The 18,952-nt window shown below is 44.2% G+C and overlaps 1 protein-coding gene across 1 annotated transcript in view; it reads left to right on the top strand.

Annotated features, from left to right (window-relative positions):
- LOC137422026 (uncharacterized) overlaps nucleotides 1–10,467 on the top strand; it is a 219,178-nt gene extending 208,711 nt beyond the window's left edge. The window contains exons 29-31 of the mRNA XM_078772997.1: nucleotides 1,071–2,818; nucleotides 9,233–9,368; nucleotides 9,734–10,467. The gene's annotated coding sequence lies outside the window, so the exon portion shown is untranslated. The remainder of the gene's footprint in view (nucleotides 1–1,070; nucleotides 2,819–9,232; nucleotides 9,369–9,733) is intronic.
- Nucleotides 10,468–18,952: the final 8,485 nt, after the last annotated feature.

An 18,952-nucleotide genomic window follows, 5' to 3' on the forward strand; every position in this document is an offset into this window, starting at 1 on the left:
CCGTGGACCCTGCATATTTGCTGTTCATATATTGTGACCTGCTTCTACATTAAAGGCCATGTGCTTCACATATCCGCGTTTTTTTTTTTGGGGGCAGGCTCAAAAAAAAACATTTCCCATCCACCCAAGTACTTACTTGGTACTTTTTACATGGTTGATTATCTCTTTTCACCTGTAGGTAGGGATCTCAGGTTAACATGGTTGACATTTTCTGTTTAAGGAAAATGCCTGCGTCACTGAGACGATCACAAACCCTCTGCACAGGGAGGGTGGAGAGGGGAGAGCGGAAAGGTGGAAGAATATTTTAGATGGCTTATGATGTGGAGAGTATGGTTGCTTGGTTTCTTACATAATTATTTTATCATACATTTTTGATGAGGAAACACGAGTGATTATTTAATTATATATCTATTGTTTAGTTTTAAGTCTCATGATTCCTTTAGTCTGCACACGATTAACATGTAATATGTGGTGTAAATATTGCGCTGATCAGCGAGGCTGGTCATGGTACTCAAGTAAAAATAAACTTTCATTTTGAATCAAATATAAAATGCAATTCTAACACAAGGACTGTGATGCCAGGACGTTTAAAATTATGCCATTTAAACTCAACATCTATCTTCGTAAGATAATGCAAAATACGGTATATTTGTTCAAGCTTAAACTCCAAGCAATTAAAATGGCAACGATTTCCAGGATAAAGACGTGCTTTAGCGACCACACAATATCGCAGCAGAACATACGGGTCATTTTCTATAAAATAACATGACACTCTTGGCAAAAGAGTGACCTAACCTTTTGGAATTTTATTTGTAAGCATTTTTAATGAAACTGTAATCATATGCATTTTTGTTCAGAAAATTTCCCTTCTGACTCATGATCCCCCCTTTTCCCAATCAAACATTGCCCTGACATTCACGGATTCGACATTCGCGGCATTTTTCAGGAACGTATCAACCGCATCTGTCAGGTTCTGACAGTATTGATAAAAACTATGCCACATACAAATGTATTTGAGTTTATTTCTTTGGAACGAACACCATTTGATCGTGTGTGTTTTTTCTATGCAGTGACATCGCAGAAGAAATGGTCTTTCCTCATCGGATGGAGAAAGAAGATTGTATCTTTGTCCCCATTGTCATCCATACGATCTATGCCTTTCTCAAATTTCCAATTCTCAATGAATGCCTATTGCCTGCCCTCCCCTTCATTCTCATAATTTAATGGATCATCTTCTATCTTCCATCTATCTTCTATTTTCTATCTTCTATCGTCTATACATATAAAAGAAAGTTTTTGTTTGTTTGTTTGTTTGTCTGCACGTGCTAATCCGAACGGTGAAAGATAGGAGGAAACCTCGGAAACCAAAAATGTCGGGACGGGCCCCGGGAAGGTTATAGGGTAGGTGTCGAGGCCGCCACGGCCGGGCTGGGCCTATTTCGCAATAAATCTTCTTCTTCTTTCAAAATTCTCTTGAAGTACAACTTATGCACTTAATAGGAATATCTGACTGATTGCAACACATGCTTTCAAAATTCTCTCTCGCGGGGCCCGACAGAAGAAAGAACAAGGAATCGTTGAGCACTAACTGATACTGGGCTCGCGTCAGACCTATGTACAGAAGATTAAATTCATTCAAAAAGAACCCGAAAAACGCCGGGTACATTCAGCTATCTACTATAAATGAAATCTATTTCTGTAATCTATCTTCTATCTTCTATCTATTATTATCTTCTTATATATATATAAAATAAAGTTTTTGTTTGTTTGTTTGTTTCTCTGCGCAAGCTAATCTCCTGAAAGGTGAAAGATAGGAGGAAACCTCTCATACAAAAAATGTCAGGACGGGCCCCGGGAAGGTTTGAGGCTAGGTGGCGAGACCGGTCGAGGCCCACCTCGGCCCGGCCGGGCCCATTTCGCAATTAAAAGCTGAGCTGAATTATAGTCGTCAATCTTCTACGACCGCAAGTAAAAGCCGAATTATAGTAGTAAATTCATTCAAAAATAACCAAAAATGTCGGGACGGGCCCCGGGAAGGTTTTAGGCTAAGTGGCGAGACCGGTCGAGGCCCACCTCGGCCGAGCTGGGCCCATTTCGCAATTAAATGCTGAGCTGAATTACAGTGGTCAATCTTCTACGGCCATGAGTAAAAGCCGAATTATAGTAGTAAATTCATTCAAAAAGAACCCGGGCAACGCCGGGTGCTTTCAGCTCGTTATATATATAAAATAAAGTTTTAGTTTGTTTGTTTGTCTGCACGCGCTAATCTCCTGAACGGTGAAAGATAGGAGGAAACAAACCTCTGAAACAAAAAATGTCGGGACGGGCCCCGGGAAGGTTGTAGGCTAGGTGGCGAGGCCGGTTGAGGCCCACCTCGGCCGGGCTGAGCCCATTTCGCAATTAAAAGCTGAGCTGAATTATTGTAGTCAATCTTTTACGGCCACGAGTAAAAGCTGAATTATAGTAGTAAATAAACGAAATGCGGCCGCGGCCAGATAGTCAAACTTCGCTGCTTCGCAAGGCCGCATTTTATTCCTTTTTTCGTGCAGAAGATTAAATTCATTCAAAAAGAACCCGGGCAATGCCGGGTGCATTCAGCAAGTCTGTCATAAAAAGAGAATCACCTTTGACTGTCTCTCCCTCTGGTATGTCGTCACGCACTCTGAAACCGCTGGTCAGAATAAAATTAAACTTGCTGGTTGTACTCGGGGAGTACCTGGGAATGTTTTTGGTGGTTAAATAAATTGAACAGCCCCTTTTGTTTCAGGTGAAGCCTGAGCATCGGCAAACCAGGAGCACCAGCAACATCTTCAAGCAGGTGAACAATCAGCTGCCATCATTGGTTCAATGCTATTGCTTTATTTATTTGTTGTGATTTGTTTTTTATTGCAATTTCTTAATTATTTTTTATTAACACCATCACCTGGCCATCAACTTGACGAAAGGAGATTGCGTGACAGAATATCTGAAATTGCTCAATTTGAGGTAGATTCAGGGATGACTGAAGGAATTTGGCAGATTGGATGGTTAGTTTCACTGAGGAGTAGATAAATGGAGGGGAAGTGGGGGAAAAGTTATGGGGATCATAGTAATGTGATAATGGGGGAATCAGTGAAGGGTTAGAGGAGTAGATTTGCAGACGTTAGCTGCAATGGATCCTGTTCCTTACAAGTTCAGATTTTGAATTTTTAACATCTGGAACACGTGACAAAGTAGGTAACCGAATGATAACTTTACCTGAGATTGTTATTTTTTATTCGATTTGAATTTTCTAACTTAAATATGATGCACACACGCACACACAAACACACACAAACACACACATGCAGACACAAAGACCCACAAACACACACACACACACACCTACCAAAAACCTTACGAACATGTCTTCACTGAGATAAAGAGTCGTACAGGAGCTGAACATTTCTGCATCATAATAATATGCCAGAGAAGAAAATAATTAACAAATATGACACACGAAAACTGCACGAAACAAATACCAAAAAATACCAATGGTGAACGAAGATAATCCTCAAAACGTACCTCTCCCCAGGAAACAAAATCAAAGCCAAAAGCCACCGTGCAGTACCAGTGTTCCAGCAGAGTTGCAGAATAATAAAATGTCCACAAGCACAAATCAAGAAATGAGGTATCACAACAAGGAAAATCCTCACTATCCACAAAATGGTCTACAAAACCCAATTCATCTCGAGAATGTACCCACTGAAACGTGAAGGAGTTAGTGACCTGATGTAACCTAACGAAGTGCACAGAGTGGCAACTGTAGATTAGCTGAGTATGTGAAAAGTTCAACAGACTCGTGAATCCAATTTTACGCATACACAGACAGCAAGCCAGAAAAGGTATCCCTAACCCACCTTGAAAAATAATTTCAAAAACGATAAGTGCGAATAGAAGGTGTCACACATGAAACCGACACAGCAACAACTACAGCCACAACAATTGCAAAAAGACAAAATAAAAGTATAAAGTGAAATATCAACAATTGTACACCGACAACTGTGAAAATGACAAAAGATCAGGGAGATATAAAGAAGACTTGGACAGATTGGGTGTGGACAAAGAAGTCTTATTGGAATGGCTAAGAAGAGATCACGTCAACTGGGATGGAGAACGAATCATTATTAAAGCAAAACAACAACGACACCATACAAATGGCTATAAGAAGATGGCGGGACTGAGTCAATCGGACAGGTGTACTTTCAGCTTGATAGAAACAGAAAGTTTGAGTCACCGCCTCCTATCGACATGTAAAAATATCATGTTGGAACAGCTGTACACCCAAAGGCACTCACGGGTTCCATGCGCTCACGCTTTCGAACCTAAGTGATCTTTCTCAATTGTGTTTTTGTCGAGACTGTATCTATCTTTCGGTGTATGTACCTATAGCGTAAATTTTGGAAAATTTTCGGTGCTAATTTTTCGTACATGTATACACAATCGTCGGTTAATGCGTATCGAGTATTCTGCGGCCTAGTACTCGTAGGCTTAGGCTACCGTACCGTCTCCGACCTTGTGGTTTTGTTTTTCTCTCAGCGATTCGTCAAATGCGCTGCAATTATTTTCGTTCTCTGTTTCGTCCCAGTCGTTCACCCCATACCTCCTTGTTTAATATCTCTACTCAAAAAAAAAAAAAACCCAAAAAAATATTTCCTTCCCAGGTCTTATTCGTTTATTTGTTGTTCTTATTTGTTCGTTCGTTCTTCATTCGCGATCACGCGATCACGTGGTGAGAAATGTATAATCTCTCCCCTGAACAACTATTTTCTCTCATATATTATAACACCCTTTTCTTCTTTTCCTACAAAAGGATGCTTTTGTCTTGCTCACCAAATCTATTCATTCCAAAAAATATATATAATACCATCTCTTACAGTTCCTCCTTTCTACATTCCCTAAACTATCCAGAACTCCACCCCTCCTCCAGTGTCCTCAAACGTATTTTTGACTCGAAGGTCTCAAACTCATTTTGCAAAAAATGTTCGTTTCCCATGAATCGTACACTTTTCAAAATCCAATCTCACCCCTCCCCTCCAAATCCTCCCCATCACCCATCCCTTTCAAATCTCCCCCCTTGCCCCTTCCCTCCCCTCCCTCCTAAACTCCCCCCACACCCCTCCCCTCCGAGACTCTCCCTCGCTCCTCCCCTCCTAGACTCCCCTCTCACCCCTCCTCCTCAAAGCATCCTCCCTGCTTCTTCCCCCTTCCAACTTTCACCTTCATCTCCTCCAACCTCCTGCCTCGCTCTTCCCCCTCCTCAAATAACACCTCACTGTGCCTCACCCAATCTCCATCAAACCTTTTGTCCGCCCCATTCTTCCCTTTCTCCAAGCTATTCTGAAATCTCTGAAATCTCTGACACACCTTCAACAGCTCTCCCTACCTCTTCCTCCTCTTCCACATCTTACCCTACCCCTCCCCCCCCACCCCCCTGTTCTGGACCCGATGCTCCCCCTTCCTCTTCATTAACGGTGTGGACCTCAAACATCCGGGGCCTTCGCTCAAACTTGACTGACCTCTCCATACAGGTTGCTTCTGACAAACCAGATGTGATCTGCTTAACAGAAACTTTCCTCCTTCATGATGTCTCTGATGCCTTGGTATCTCTCCCAGGTTACTCCCTCCTCCGGTATGATAGACCTGAGCCTCGTCCTGGAGGTGGGGTTGCTATCTTTATAAAAAAACTCTCTTCCTCACTCGCCCTCCACTGCCCTCTCTCCACCTCACCCCCAGGAATACCTTTGGCTACGGCTTCCCCTTCGCTCCCACCTTTTGTTCATATGTGTGTTGTACCATCCACCAAACAGTGATGACTCCATCGACATCTCGCTGTCTGATAATATGGACCAACTTCTATCTACCCATCCCAACTCTCTCTTCCTCATATGTGGTGATTTCAATTGTCACCATGCCAGTTGGCTGGGTGTGGATACCTCTCTCACCAGCCATGGCTCTTCAGCAAAGGACTTCTGCGACTCACTGGGACTGACACAATCTGTCAATTTCCCGACCCGGATCTCAGTCAACGGAGCATCTTCTCTTCTGGATTTGGTTATGACAAACTTCCCTGAAAATGTCTGCTGCTCTTCTTCTGCTCCAATTGGCTCATTTGATCATGTGCTTGTCAAAGTGGACATCTCTCTGACCATTCTCAGAGAGCCTCCTCAGCGTCGACGAGTCTGGCATTTCACTCAGGCCAACTGGCACGGTCTTCAAGCAGCCATCAATCATCTGGACTGGTCTCCCATCTCTACCGCCTCTGACATCAACTCATCCTGGGAATTCTTTCAAAGTAAATTGCTCTCTCTCATGCACAGATTTATCCCATCTCGTCTTCAGTTGTCATACCCTTCCTCCCGTCCATGGTACACGGAATCTTGTGGTGAGGCTGTTGCCCTGAAACAACTTGCTTTCGTCTCCTGGAAAGCAAATCTAACGGAAGGAAATCTCATTTCCTTTCACAAAGCCCGAAACAAGTGTGTGTCCACCCTCAGGAGAGCCAGGAAACAATATCTCACCGTTCTCAAGACCGAACTCTCTTATCTGTCTCCCTCTTCCAAATCCTGGTGTCGTCTGGTCAAATCTGTTTCTGGTGTTTGTTCCCCCTCCATCCCCTCCCTCACCTCAAACGGCTTAACGGCTGACTCCGCACGTGAAAAAGCTGAATGCCTCAACTCTGTGTTTGCCTCTAAATCTTGTGTCCCAAACCCATCCCTCTCTGTACCCACCGTACCCAGTCGTACCCAGCTGCTCCTGGACTCTGTGTCCTTTCCTCCTGACAAGGTGGAAAAGTTTCTGTCAACCCTCGACTCTGATTCTGCAACTGGTCTTGACGGCATCAGCCCACGGGTCCTAAAATCATGTTCTTCTGCTCTTTCACTCCGTCTTTCTGTTCTCTTCACCCTCTCTTTTGCTCAAGGTCATCTGCCATCTGCTTGGAAATCAGCCAACATCACCGCTTTGCACAAAAAAGGTGCAAAAACAGATCCCAGCAACTACAGACCAATCAGCCTTCTCCCAATTATCAGTAAAGTCATGGAATCCATCATTGCTTCAGATATGAAATCTTTCCTCTTCTCCAATGGCTTGATCTCTGATCATCAATTTGGTTTCAGACCTGGTCACTCGACTCTGGACATGCTGCTTCTGCTTTCTCAACAATGGATGGAGGTCCTCAACGCCAAACAGGAAATTAGAGCTGTCTCCCTTGACATTTCACATGCCTTCGATATGGTCTGGCACCCTGCTCTGCTCACCAAACTCTCCTCCTTTGGTATCCATGGAAATCTCCACGCATGGCTGGCGGACTTCCTCTCTGGTCGTAGTCAACGTGTGGCCCTGAATGGGTTTCTCTCATCTCCTCTTCCTGTTCAGGCTGGAGTTCCCCAAGGTAGTGTTCTGGGCCCTGTGCTTTTTCTGGTCTTCATCAATGATCTCTCTGACTCTCTTGAAAATCCTCTCTATCTCTTTGCTGACGACTCTACTCTCTGTCGCTCCATTCCTCATCCCTCAGATCGGCAGTCTGCAGCCTCCTCACTCTCTGCAGACCTGGACAAAATCACAGACTGGGCAAACAAATGGAACATGTCTTTCAATCCTGATAAATCTCACACTCTTACGATGTCTCTCTGAAAAGACCGACTGGAAAACCCTCCCATCCACTTTCTGAATAATCCTCTCCAAGAAGTTCTGTCACTCAAGCTTTTGGATCTCACTATTTGCCATGATCTTTCCTGGGAAAACCACATTTCAAATCTGGCCTCCAAAGCCAGTCGCCGACTGGGCATCCTCCGTCGTGCGAAGTCCTTCCTTGGCACACCTGAGCTCCTCACCACATACAAGGCTTTCATCCGCAGCTCTATGGAATACTGCTCTCCCCTCTGGTCTGGTGCTCCTGCCTCACACCTAGCCCGTCTTCACGCTGTTGAAACCAAAGCGTTCAGAATCATTGGAATCTCCCGCGATGAAGCTAACTCCAAGGGCCTTGCACTCACTCACCGCAGGCAGGTTGGTGGTCTTTCCGTCTTCTACCGACTCCTCTCTGGCCTTGCCCCCCCAGCCCTCTCTGGGCTCTGTCCCCCAAATATTCCTACAGGTCGCACAAGATCTGCCTGCAACCCTCTTATGGTTAAACTGCCAAAATCAAGACTTTCTGCTCACCTTCACTCCTTCATTCCTCTTTTCTCCTGCCTCTGGAACAAACTCCCTCACTCTCTTCAATCCCACTCCACCCTCCAGGTCTTTAAAACAGCTGTTCACCACCATCTCTTATCCTCCCCCATCCAAAACCTTGATCTTTTTTACCCCCGCTAATTTCGGTCCCCTTGTGTTTTATACCTCTCCCCCCCCCCCCCCCTCCCCCTCCCACGCCTCCTGCCCCCAAGCCCTCTCCCTCCCACACTTCTCCCTGCTCTCAAATGTTGTGGTTGTGTGCTTCCCCTTCTCTCCCCATCTTGTCTTCCGCTCCCTCTTTTTGTATATTTTGTTTGGCTGGTTGATTTGTTTGTGAAATAAATGTTAGCTCTTTCACGAGCCTCGATTCAGTATACAAAAAAAAAAAAAAAAAAAAAAAAAAGGCACAACAGAGTTTTGAAAGTAATCCAATGCAATGCAAATCAGCAAAAAATTCAACAACCCACTTCCAGAAAACTCATGGAAACATGAACCACAAGTGATTACTCAATAGGAGGAAGTAATGCTGACGTATGATGTGGTGATCCAATGGAGCGTGAACGTAGAAATGCAAACATTGCGACTGGATTTCGTGCTTGGGTAGAAACAAAAAGATAACATAGATAACAAAAAGATAACACCTTATTGAGGTGTCAGTAGCCAGAAATTTAGGCCAAATACCAAGAACTGAAAAATGAAGTTAAAATATATTGGAAGCTGAAGAATGCCGAAATTGTACGAGTGATAATTGAAGTCCAAGGGAATGATGGAAGAACCTCGAAGAGTTCTTAAAACCCATTCATGGGAATAGGACAACAAACTAACTAAAGCTGGAAAGTGTTCAGGGTTCGGTGACAATCCTGAAAAGAGCCCTCGGAACAAAATTTTCAGAACACCCCTTAATCCATGAATCCTGATCCCTTGCCAGACTCCGTTCCACCTTCTGGAAGGTGGAACAACAGAGCGGGGTAAAGTGCGTTATGGAGTAGTTCTAGCTTTTTGTGTGTGTTTCTGTGTTTTTTCTGTGTGGTGACCGCAGAAGAAATGGTCTTTCCTCATCGGATGGAGAAAGAAGATCGTCTGTATTCAGCAAAAGTCCTTATTCAACCTGGGAAGTAGCGAAGAACTATTCGGCTGAAGAAGGACGTTACAAGCCATACACATTCTTTCAAAATGTAGGTACTTCTGCAAATACGTGAGTACTTTTAGACTGTCATTAATTTGCATTATACAGTGCATGTCATTTCACAAATGCGAGAATGGTTTTAGTTTGTCACCTTTGTCATTCATACGATCTATGCCTTTCTCAAATTTCCATTTCTCAATTAATGACTTTTGCCTGCCCTCCCCTTCATTCTCACAATTTTATGGATCATCTGTCATAAAAAGAGAATCACCTCTGACTGTCTCTCCGTCTGGTATATCGTCTCGCACTCCTAAACCGCTGCACTGAATATAATTAATCTTGCTAGTTGTACTCGGGGTGTACCTGGGAATGTTTTTTGTGGTTAAATTAATTTATTAGCCCCTTTTGTTTCAGGTGAAGCCCGAGCATCGGCAAACCAGGAGCACCATCAACATCTTCAAGCAGTTGAACAAACAATCAGCTGCCATCATTAGTTCAATGCTATTACTTTATTTATTTGTTGTGGTTTGTTTTTTATTGTAATTTCTTTTCTTTTTTTTCTATTAACACCATCACCTGCCCCATCAACTTGACGAAAGGAGATTGCGTGACAGAATATCTGAAATTGCTCAATTTGAGGTAGATTCAGGGATGACTGAAGGAATTTGGCAGATTGGATGTTTAGTTTCACTGAGGAGTAGATAAATGGAGGGGAAGTGGGGGAAAAGGTGTGGGGATCATAGTAATGTGTTAATGGGAGAGTCAGTGAAGGGATAGAGTTGTAGATTTGCAGACGTTCGCTGCAATGGATCCTGTTTCTTACAACTTCATATTTTGCATTTTTAACATCTGGAACAGGTGATAAAGTAGGTAAGCTAATGATAACTTTGCCAGAGATTGTTCGTTTTCATTCGATTGGAATTTTGTAACTTAAATATGGCACAAACTGGAGAAAAACTGAATATGTTTCCCTGAATAATTTCCCTGAATATGGGACAATAAAGATGTATTATTATAAAACTGGACACTTATCCAACCAAGATATGCTAGTTTTGTATTTTTTAATTAATTTTGCTTAAATTTGTGGAGTTTGTTTTTGACTTCGAAGTTGTCCATTACGATGTGTAAATAAAGGTGAAAAAGTCTGATTTAATGCAATTTCATTCCAGGCTATAAGGTAACACAATGTGAAAATTTTGAAAGAGGGTGCAGTACACTTTCTATAGGCACTGTAGCACATTTACCCTTGAGCTGATGAAGCTGAGTTAGATTATTGGCTCAACAACAACAAACAGGCATTTTTAGGCCATTTTCCCTGCTAGAGCGGTATCTTCTCCATTTTGCCCTATTTTCTGCATCTCCCCTTGTTAACCCCCTTGCCCGCATTTCTTCTTCCACCACCTTTAACCAAATCTTTCTTGGTCTTCCCTGTCCTCTACCTCCTTCTACATTCATTTCCAGCACACTTCTCAACCAGTCACTTTCATCCTTCCTCAACACATGACCAAACCATCTCAACCTGTTTCTCTTCACAGTATCCATCACAGGCTCTATTCCCATCATCTTTCGCAATTCATCATTTGTCTTCCTCTCTCTCAACGATACTCCGCACGTCCACCGAACCATTCGCATTTCCACCTAGTGCTGTTAGCGAGATTCAAAATCCCGTCTCGGAACCGTCTCGATAAATTTTCAATTTTCATAACGGGATCTCGGGTCGGCTCGGTTCCCGGCAAAGTAAAAAAAAATAAAAAAAATAAAAAATAAAAAAATAATAATAATAAATAAATAATAAGGCTTCAAAAATAATGGAATTTCATTACAATATATAAACAACAATGAAAAAAATTCATTTCTGATGTTGAGTACTTAAATTCCGACTTAGCTTCCATTTACCGGGATGAAATAAAATACACCGCCTACATGCAGATGATCGGCCACCGCTGGGACCGGGTTATCTCATTACAGTTTGTATTGTCGTGTAATTTCTTGCTCGGAATGTCAGAGAGAGTTAGAAAATGTTTCTGCCCAGGCATATTTGAGTCCAGGTTGGAGTTTCATTATCATTTTGTGAGTTGTGATCGCCAAGGGGCTCGCTCCCCCCCCCCCCCCCCCCCCCCCCCCGTTCCCCTCCCCTCCCCCGCCCGGCAATGCCGGGTACTTCTGCTAGTAAATTATAAAGCAGGCGGTGTAGTGATCACCCCCCCCCCCCCTCCTTATTTTGACTCTGTGACTAAAGTAAACGTAATCAACTTATCAGGCCTAAAGTGGAGATAAGATAACCAAAATACTTTCACATTCAAACCGTCAAACCAAACCCTGAGGGATTCTTACAATTTATAGATTTAGCGTTGCAATTAAACATAAACGTTCATCAAAAACTCATTTCATAAAACTACATAATGTATTGTACTTGTATTAATACATTGTGTGTAGAATAATCCGTTATAAACGTGTTTTTAATCTAAATAAACATCGTCCCTCCATTCACGGGGCCTCGAGCGAGTCCCTCGATATTAATGTGCTAAAGACCCTAGCAACCACATTCCGTAACTCGTCTCCAAGGACGGACACGTGACCGCAGCGGGGCGGGGCGAGGCGGAGTGATACAGCGGAAGGATTCAACGGTTTAAATAAAGCAGCGACGCGGCGGATTTTCATTGGGACCTTTATCCTGATGTTGTTACTTCCGCCACCAAAGGTGGATGGAGGTTATGTTTTCACTCCTGTCTGTTTGTCCGTTTGTTTGTGAACACAATATCTCAAAAAGTTGTGGACGGATTCGGACGAAATTTTGTGGAGATGCAGCGTGTGTGACAAGGACGACATGATTAGATGTTGGTGAAGATCCGGATTCGGAATTCGGATTCGTTTGCAGTGCATTGTTTGTTGACGAGGGGAAAATCCTGGAACAGTGAGTTTACTTTATCTATCATCGTTTGTGTCAGTTCAGCTGCACTTGCGAAAAATGATGCTTGCGCAGAAGCAGAGTAATGAAAGCAAGGCTCAATAAATGCCTCTATTATGGAAAATATCTGCAAGAAGTTGGAATTTTAACCGGGATTTTTTTACCGAGAAATTGCGTCAGTCAATTTTATCTCGGGACCGTCCCGAGACCGTCTCGAAAGCTGAAACCGCCGGGATTTCGTCCCGGTCTCGGTTCGGTTGACAGCCCTATTTCCACCCTTTCCAGCCATCGTTGCTGCTCTACGTTCATTACCCATGTCTCGCTCCCATACATCATAACACTTCTCACACATGCAGCATACACCTTTCCCTTCAGCTTCAACGACACTCCCCTCCTTGTCAGCACCCCACTCAGTTCCCGAAACTTCTTCCATGCACATCTCACTCGAGCAACCATTGCAGAGTCTGATCCACCTTCTCCATTCAGCATGTCTCCGAGGTAGCAAAATGTTTTCACACCTTCCAGCTTCACGCCGTCTCCAAGATCCAACTCAACATTTCCTCCATCTGCAGCTCCCTCTGTGCACACCTTACACTTGAATGTAGCTGCCACACTGGTTAATGACCCTCTCAAAGCACTACATTTTTGATGAACCCACTCAGCGCACATTGTACATTGAATGGAATTCACTCCGACACCCTTCCTGCACACACCACACGGCCACTTCCCAGTTCTTTCTACCTCACCACATGCTTTACCACTTGCCATCACCTTCGTCTTTCCGATATTCATCTTCAGACCTTTTGCCTCCATACATTCCTTCCACTTGTTCATCTTCTCCTTCATTCCATCCATATTCTCCCCAATCAACACCAGATCATCTGCATACAACAACTCCCAAGATAAACCCTCCTTTACATTCCGAGCCAGCACCTCCATCACAGCTTCAAATAGTAGTGGACATAGTACCGTCCCCTGATGCACTTCCACCTTCACCTCAAACTCACCACTGTTCCCATCCTTTGTCCTTACAGCTGTGCATGCTCTTTTGTACATTGCCATCACTACTCTGATCAACCATTCCTCCACTCCTAACTTCCTCAATGCCCATGTCACTACTTCACGTGGAACCCTATTAAATGCTTTCTCCAGATCAACAAACCCAAGAAACAACTTCTTACTCTTCTCCATGTACTTCTCCTGCAACTGCCTTACAATAAAAAGCGCGTACTATACGCGTATATGAAATAAAGCGCATACATTAAATACTATAAAGCGTAATACTATAAAGCGTATTATAGAGCGTAATACTATAAAGCACGTATATAAAAAAGCAATAAAAAGCGCTCAACTGTAAAGTGTAAATTGTTGCTTCACAGTTAGGGCATCACATTTGTTCTCTGAGCAGATAACCCCCAATTTAAGAGCAAAATGATTTCAGAAGTTGAGAATGTCAGGGCAAGGAATTACAGGGAAGTTGCAGCTAATTATGGAGACCATCGAAGAAGCACAGCTGTGATTTACTCCAGAAAATGCCTTATATCCATCGGCAAAAGGTGCTCTATAAATATAGTAAGATTATTTGAAAGACAAGATGGTTACATCTTGTAGCCTGTAACTTTAGCCCTTTATACTTAAGGTGGATGAAAAAGAGGTTGTTTCAGTTGCGGAAGCTTGAATATAAATTCGTTTGTTTGTTCCACCCTCTGCTGATAACCCACACACTTTCAATTTTTTTTGACTGTCCTGTGCTATATTTTGTTCCCAACCTATTTTGTTTGTTTTATATTTGAATTAAAGATATCTTTGTTCCCTCTTTGGTTCGATCTTGTGTTCATATTCTCGCCTGGAGCTCACTTCCTCATTTGTGTCCAAGTTTGGCTCTTGACGCTTGCACCTACTGATCATTGTATGGTCACCTGCAATCCAATGTTGTTTTTTCTTTGAGTTTATTTTATACTTGAAGCTTTTAAGTAACAGGAGGTAATTGAAGTAGATTTTGGAAAAAGAAAAAGAAAAAAAAACCTTTCCACCATTACTTGACTTGGATCATTGTTTTGCGACATGACCTGTAGTGATGGCAGGACAGCAGTGATGCCAATTCCACCAAAAGGCATTACGTGCAGGTGATCAAGGGGGGGAGGGTGGGGGAGAACATCCTATCATGTTTAAGAGCATAAAGACTAAAGTAAATACAGATATGCAGGAAATGAAAACTCTGCTGCAATTGACATTTTACTTTTATTTGCAGGGAGGTAAATTAAAAGCTATGAGGCCTTCGCATCTCCTATGTGAAGCGGGGCCATCGCCGTTGAATACAAAACACACAGGAAATGGTGCTCCGTGCTGAGGCACGGTGATGATGGCAAGTAGTTAACCCTCAGCCAGGCAAAGATCTCTGGGGGGTTAAACTTTAAGGCAAGCACTTAAGTTATTGTATTAATTGCCTCCTGTTTCCTGGAAAGCTAAATGTCACGTGACTTGATTGATAAAAATAATTTTACCAATTTAGCGAATCCTCAGAAAATATTTTTAATTTGAGGTATCCTGCTGGACTCGTGTCTCGTGTCTACAGCGCAATACATAGTCATCTATGTCCAGAACCTGGTGGGGTGAAACATTTTCCCCAAAGTGTGCATGTTCAAGGGGCGACGCCCCATACTGGAAGTTGAACTCTGCAGTGTGCCAACTCGGGTTCAGTTTTATTTTTTCATGCAGCAAACGATCTTTTACGACAGCTACTTGGAGACTATTCCACTCATTTTAAAGAAGTATATAATTCTCATTTTAAGATTCTTCTGGATGTTGTTATTGGCTTTCAGAAAAAAAAATGTTGTAACTGTCCTTTGCATATTTTCCAAGGCATCAATAGCTCTTAACCTGTATGCATTTTTTATATACATCGTTGATGCTCATAGTTGAGACCCCAAGGAGGGAAAATTGGAAGGAGCAGGGAAAATTGGAAGGAGGAGGGAACATTGGAAGGAGGAGGGAACATTGGAAGGAGGAGGGAAAATTGGAAGGAGGAGGGAAAATTGGAAGGAGGAGGGAACATTGGAAGGAGGAGGGAAAATTGGAAGGAGCAGGGAAAATTGGAAGGAGGAGGGAAAATTGGAAGGAGCAGAGAAAATTGGAAGGAGCAGGGAAAATTGGAAGGAGCAGGGAAAATTGGAAGGAGCAGGGAAAATTGGAAGGAGCAGGGAAAATTGGAAGGAGCAGGGAAAATTGGAAGGAGCAGGGAAAATTGGAAGGAGCAGGGAAAATTGGAAGGAGCAGGGAAAATTGGAAGGAGGAGGGAACTTTGGAAGGAGGAGGGAACATTGGAAGGAGGAGGGAAAATTGGAAGGAGCAGGGAAAATTGGAAGGAGGAGGGAAAATTGGAAGGAGCAGAGAAAATTGGAAGGAGCAGGGAAAATTGGAAGGAGCAGGGAAAATTGGAAGGAGCAGGGAAAATTGGAAGGAGCAGGGAAAATTGGAAGGAGCAGGGAAAATTGGAAGGAGCAGGGAAAATTGGAAGGAGCAGGGAAAATTGGAAGGAGCAGGGAAAATTGGAAGGAGGAGGGAACATTGGAAGGAGGAGGGAACATTGGAAGGAGCAGGGAAAATTGGAAGGAGCAGGGAAAATTGGAAGGAGCAGGGAAAATTGGAAGGAGCAGGGAAAATTGGAAGGAGCAGGGAAAATTGGAAGGAGGAGGGAAAATTGGAAGGAGCAGGGAAAATTGGAAGGAGCAGAGAAAATTGGAAGGAGCAGGGAAAATTGGAAGGAGCAGGGAAAATTGGAAGGAGCAGGGAAAATTGGAAGGAGCAGGGAAAATTGGAAGGAGCAGGGAAAATTGGAAGGAGCAGGGAAAATTGGAAGGAGCAGGGAAAATTGGAAGGAGGAGGGAACATTGGAAGGAGGAGGGAAAATTGGAAGGAGCAGGGAAAATTGGAAGGAGCAGGGAAAATTGGAAGGAGGAGGGAACATTGGAAGGAGCAGGGAAAATTGGAAGGAGCAGGGAAAATTGGAAGGAGCAGGGAAAATTGGAAGGAGGAGGGAACATTGGAAGGAGCAGGGAAAATTGGAAGGAGCAGGGAAAATTGGAAGGAGGAGGGAACATTGGAAGGAGCAGGGAAAATTGGAAGGAGCAGGGAAAATTGGAAGGAGCAGGGAACATTGGAAGGAGCAGGGAACATTGGAAGGAGGAGGGAACATTGGAAGGAGGAGGGAAAATTGGAAGGAGCAGGGAAAATTGGAAGGAGCAGGGAACATTGGAAGGAGCAGGGAACATTGGAAGGAGCAGAGAAAATTGGAAGGAGCAGGGAAAATTGGAAGGAGCAGGGAAAATTGGAAGGAGCAGGGAAAATTGGAAGGAGGAGGGAACATTGGAAGGAGCAGGGAACATTGGAAGGAGCAGGGAAAATTGGAAGGAGCAGGGAAAATTGGAAGGAGGAGGGAACATTGGAAGGAGGAGGGAAAATTGGAAGGAGCAGGGAAAATTGGAAGGAGCAGGGAACATTGGAAGGAGCAGGGAACATTGGAAGGAGCAGAGAAAATTGGAAGGAGGAGGGAACATTGGAAGGAGGAGGGAAAATTGGAAGGAGCAGGGAAAATTGGAAGGAGCAGGGAAAATTGGAAGGAGCAGGGAAAATTGGAAGGAGCAGGGAAAATTGGAAGGAGGAGGGAACATTGGAAGGAGGAGGGAACATTGGAAGGAGCAGGGAAAATTGGAAGGAGGAGGTATTTGGGTTGGGATAATGAGTGTATAAAAGATCATTGTTTTGGGTTGACAACGATCTGAGATGGTGGAGAAGATGTATCTTGAAGACCTGCAAGGAAGAATGACATTGAAGAGGATGTGGAAGTTGATTCCACAGTTGGGGGAGGGAGGGATGGAGGAAGGAACAAATGAATGAAGGTGAGTGAATAGGGATCCTGAATTTAGGTAGTTTCACCAGAAGAGGTTGATGGTGGAATGTATGAGCCCTGCAGAAATCTGGGGGGACAAACCACAGAAAGAGCAGAGGGTGAAACACCAGAAAGGGTGGGGTCGAAGACAGAGAGACCACTGACCTGTTGGTGGCTGGCTTTGGAGGTCAACTTTGAAATGGGGCTTCCCAAGAAAGATCATGGCTGATGGTGAGACCCAAGAGCTTGAGTGATTGAGCATTTGAGAAAGTAGATGGCAGGGCCCGCGATATGGTCCTTTCAGAGAGAGAGAGGATGAGTGTGTGGGTTTTTCTAGGGTTGAAAGACATGTTCCAAGCATTAATGACCTTTACCTGCCCACTTTCATTGACATTTGTAGATCATCTGAAACTGCCTTTGTGATGTTGTATTGTTTGGTCAGATGCATACTCCCCCACCCCCAAACTACCCCACCGCTTCCTGACCCTACAGCGCAATACGCCACCATGGCTTGCACACATCGCCCTTCTAGATCATGTCGGCCCTTTTGAAGTGTGTGACACGTGTGCCTTTTTGTGATGGAAAGTCCTAACCTGGTCCAGCCCACAAACAAGAGGTGTTTACGCATACAGTATTACCTTGACTGTTCTCTTTATAGATTACATACGCAGCCTCCTCAGCATCGCATGTAACAAAATGACTTACCCTGACAAGTCCCTGTTATTATGGCATCTAACCTACTCAAAACACACAGACCATGTTACACTTACGAAAGTATAGCTGTGGATCCACCCCCTTCCACGCAACAATACTGTTATGAATTTTGGGGTAGAGTGATGTGTAGATCAGGTAGATCTGTGTAGGTATCATGCTCCGACTGTCGTGAAGAAGAAGAACCATTTCGATGTACATAAGTCGGGACCTGTTTCGCCCAGGTGTCGGATTAAGCTTGTATATTTGTGGTCATACAAGGATGGCCTCGTGTTAACTAGAGTAGGGATTATGCTAATTCCCCTGTGTGTGAGACCTGGTGATTTATCCATTGTCCCGTATGGCACTACACCATAGACACTAGTTAGGCCCAATAACACACACACAAACTAATTAAATCTCCCCCACAACAAAACTCACCGGAAGAAGAGTTGTGCAGGCAGGAAGCGCCCACGCATTGAGCCGGTATGGTGATGAAACATTGCTCAGGCAGGCTGAGGCCATGCCCACATCGTGACGGATTGGTCAAGGGGGTTTGATGGGGAGATCACACCATTGGGCCATGTGTCGACCAACGGGAAGGCAGAGTAAAGAAGCGACGAACTGATTGGCCACTGACCGATGGCATGAGAGAGAAGTGACACGGCCATTGGTGGAGAATTGAGCCTGTGATGTTGGCCAGCAGGGATTGGCAGAGAGAGAGAGAGAGAGCTGACGTCACGAGACGGCCAATAAAAGAACTGGCTGGCCGGCATTTTGTCTTTCTCGTTTGGACCTCCCTTCTCATTCTGGATCTCTCTTGCGCTTGGATCTTCTGCTTGCCCTGGACTCTCTTCTCTTCTTGCCCTCCACCATTGCTCTCTGACCCTGGACTCTTGCATTTTGCCCTTCCTCGCCTCTCGCATATTCCTCTTGTCCCTCGACGTTCCTCCCTGTCGCTGACCCCTGGCCTTCGACACTCGTACTGAAACGATCCATTGGCATGCGAGGAGAATGGAGGCCTGATTTTTGCCCGTGTGCCAAACGACGGGCAGTTTTCCCGCGAACACCGGAGCCGTGTCAAGACTGCACGCTCGGGGCCAGACGATTGCAGACGACGCACCGAGCGAGTTGAGCTGAGTGCACG

The sequence above is a fragment of the Myxine glutinosa genome, chromosome 2 (assembly GCF_964187855.1).
Source record: "Myxine glutinosa chromosome 2, kmMyxGlut1.1, whole genome shotgun sequence".
In the NCBI taxonomy this organism is placed as follows: domain Eukaryota; kingdom Metazoa; phylum Chordata; class Myxini; order Myxiniformes; family Myxinidae; genus Myxine; species Myxine glutinosa.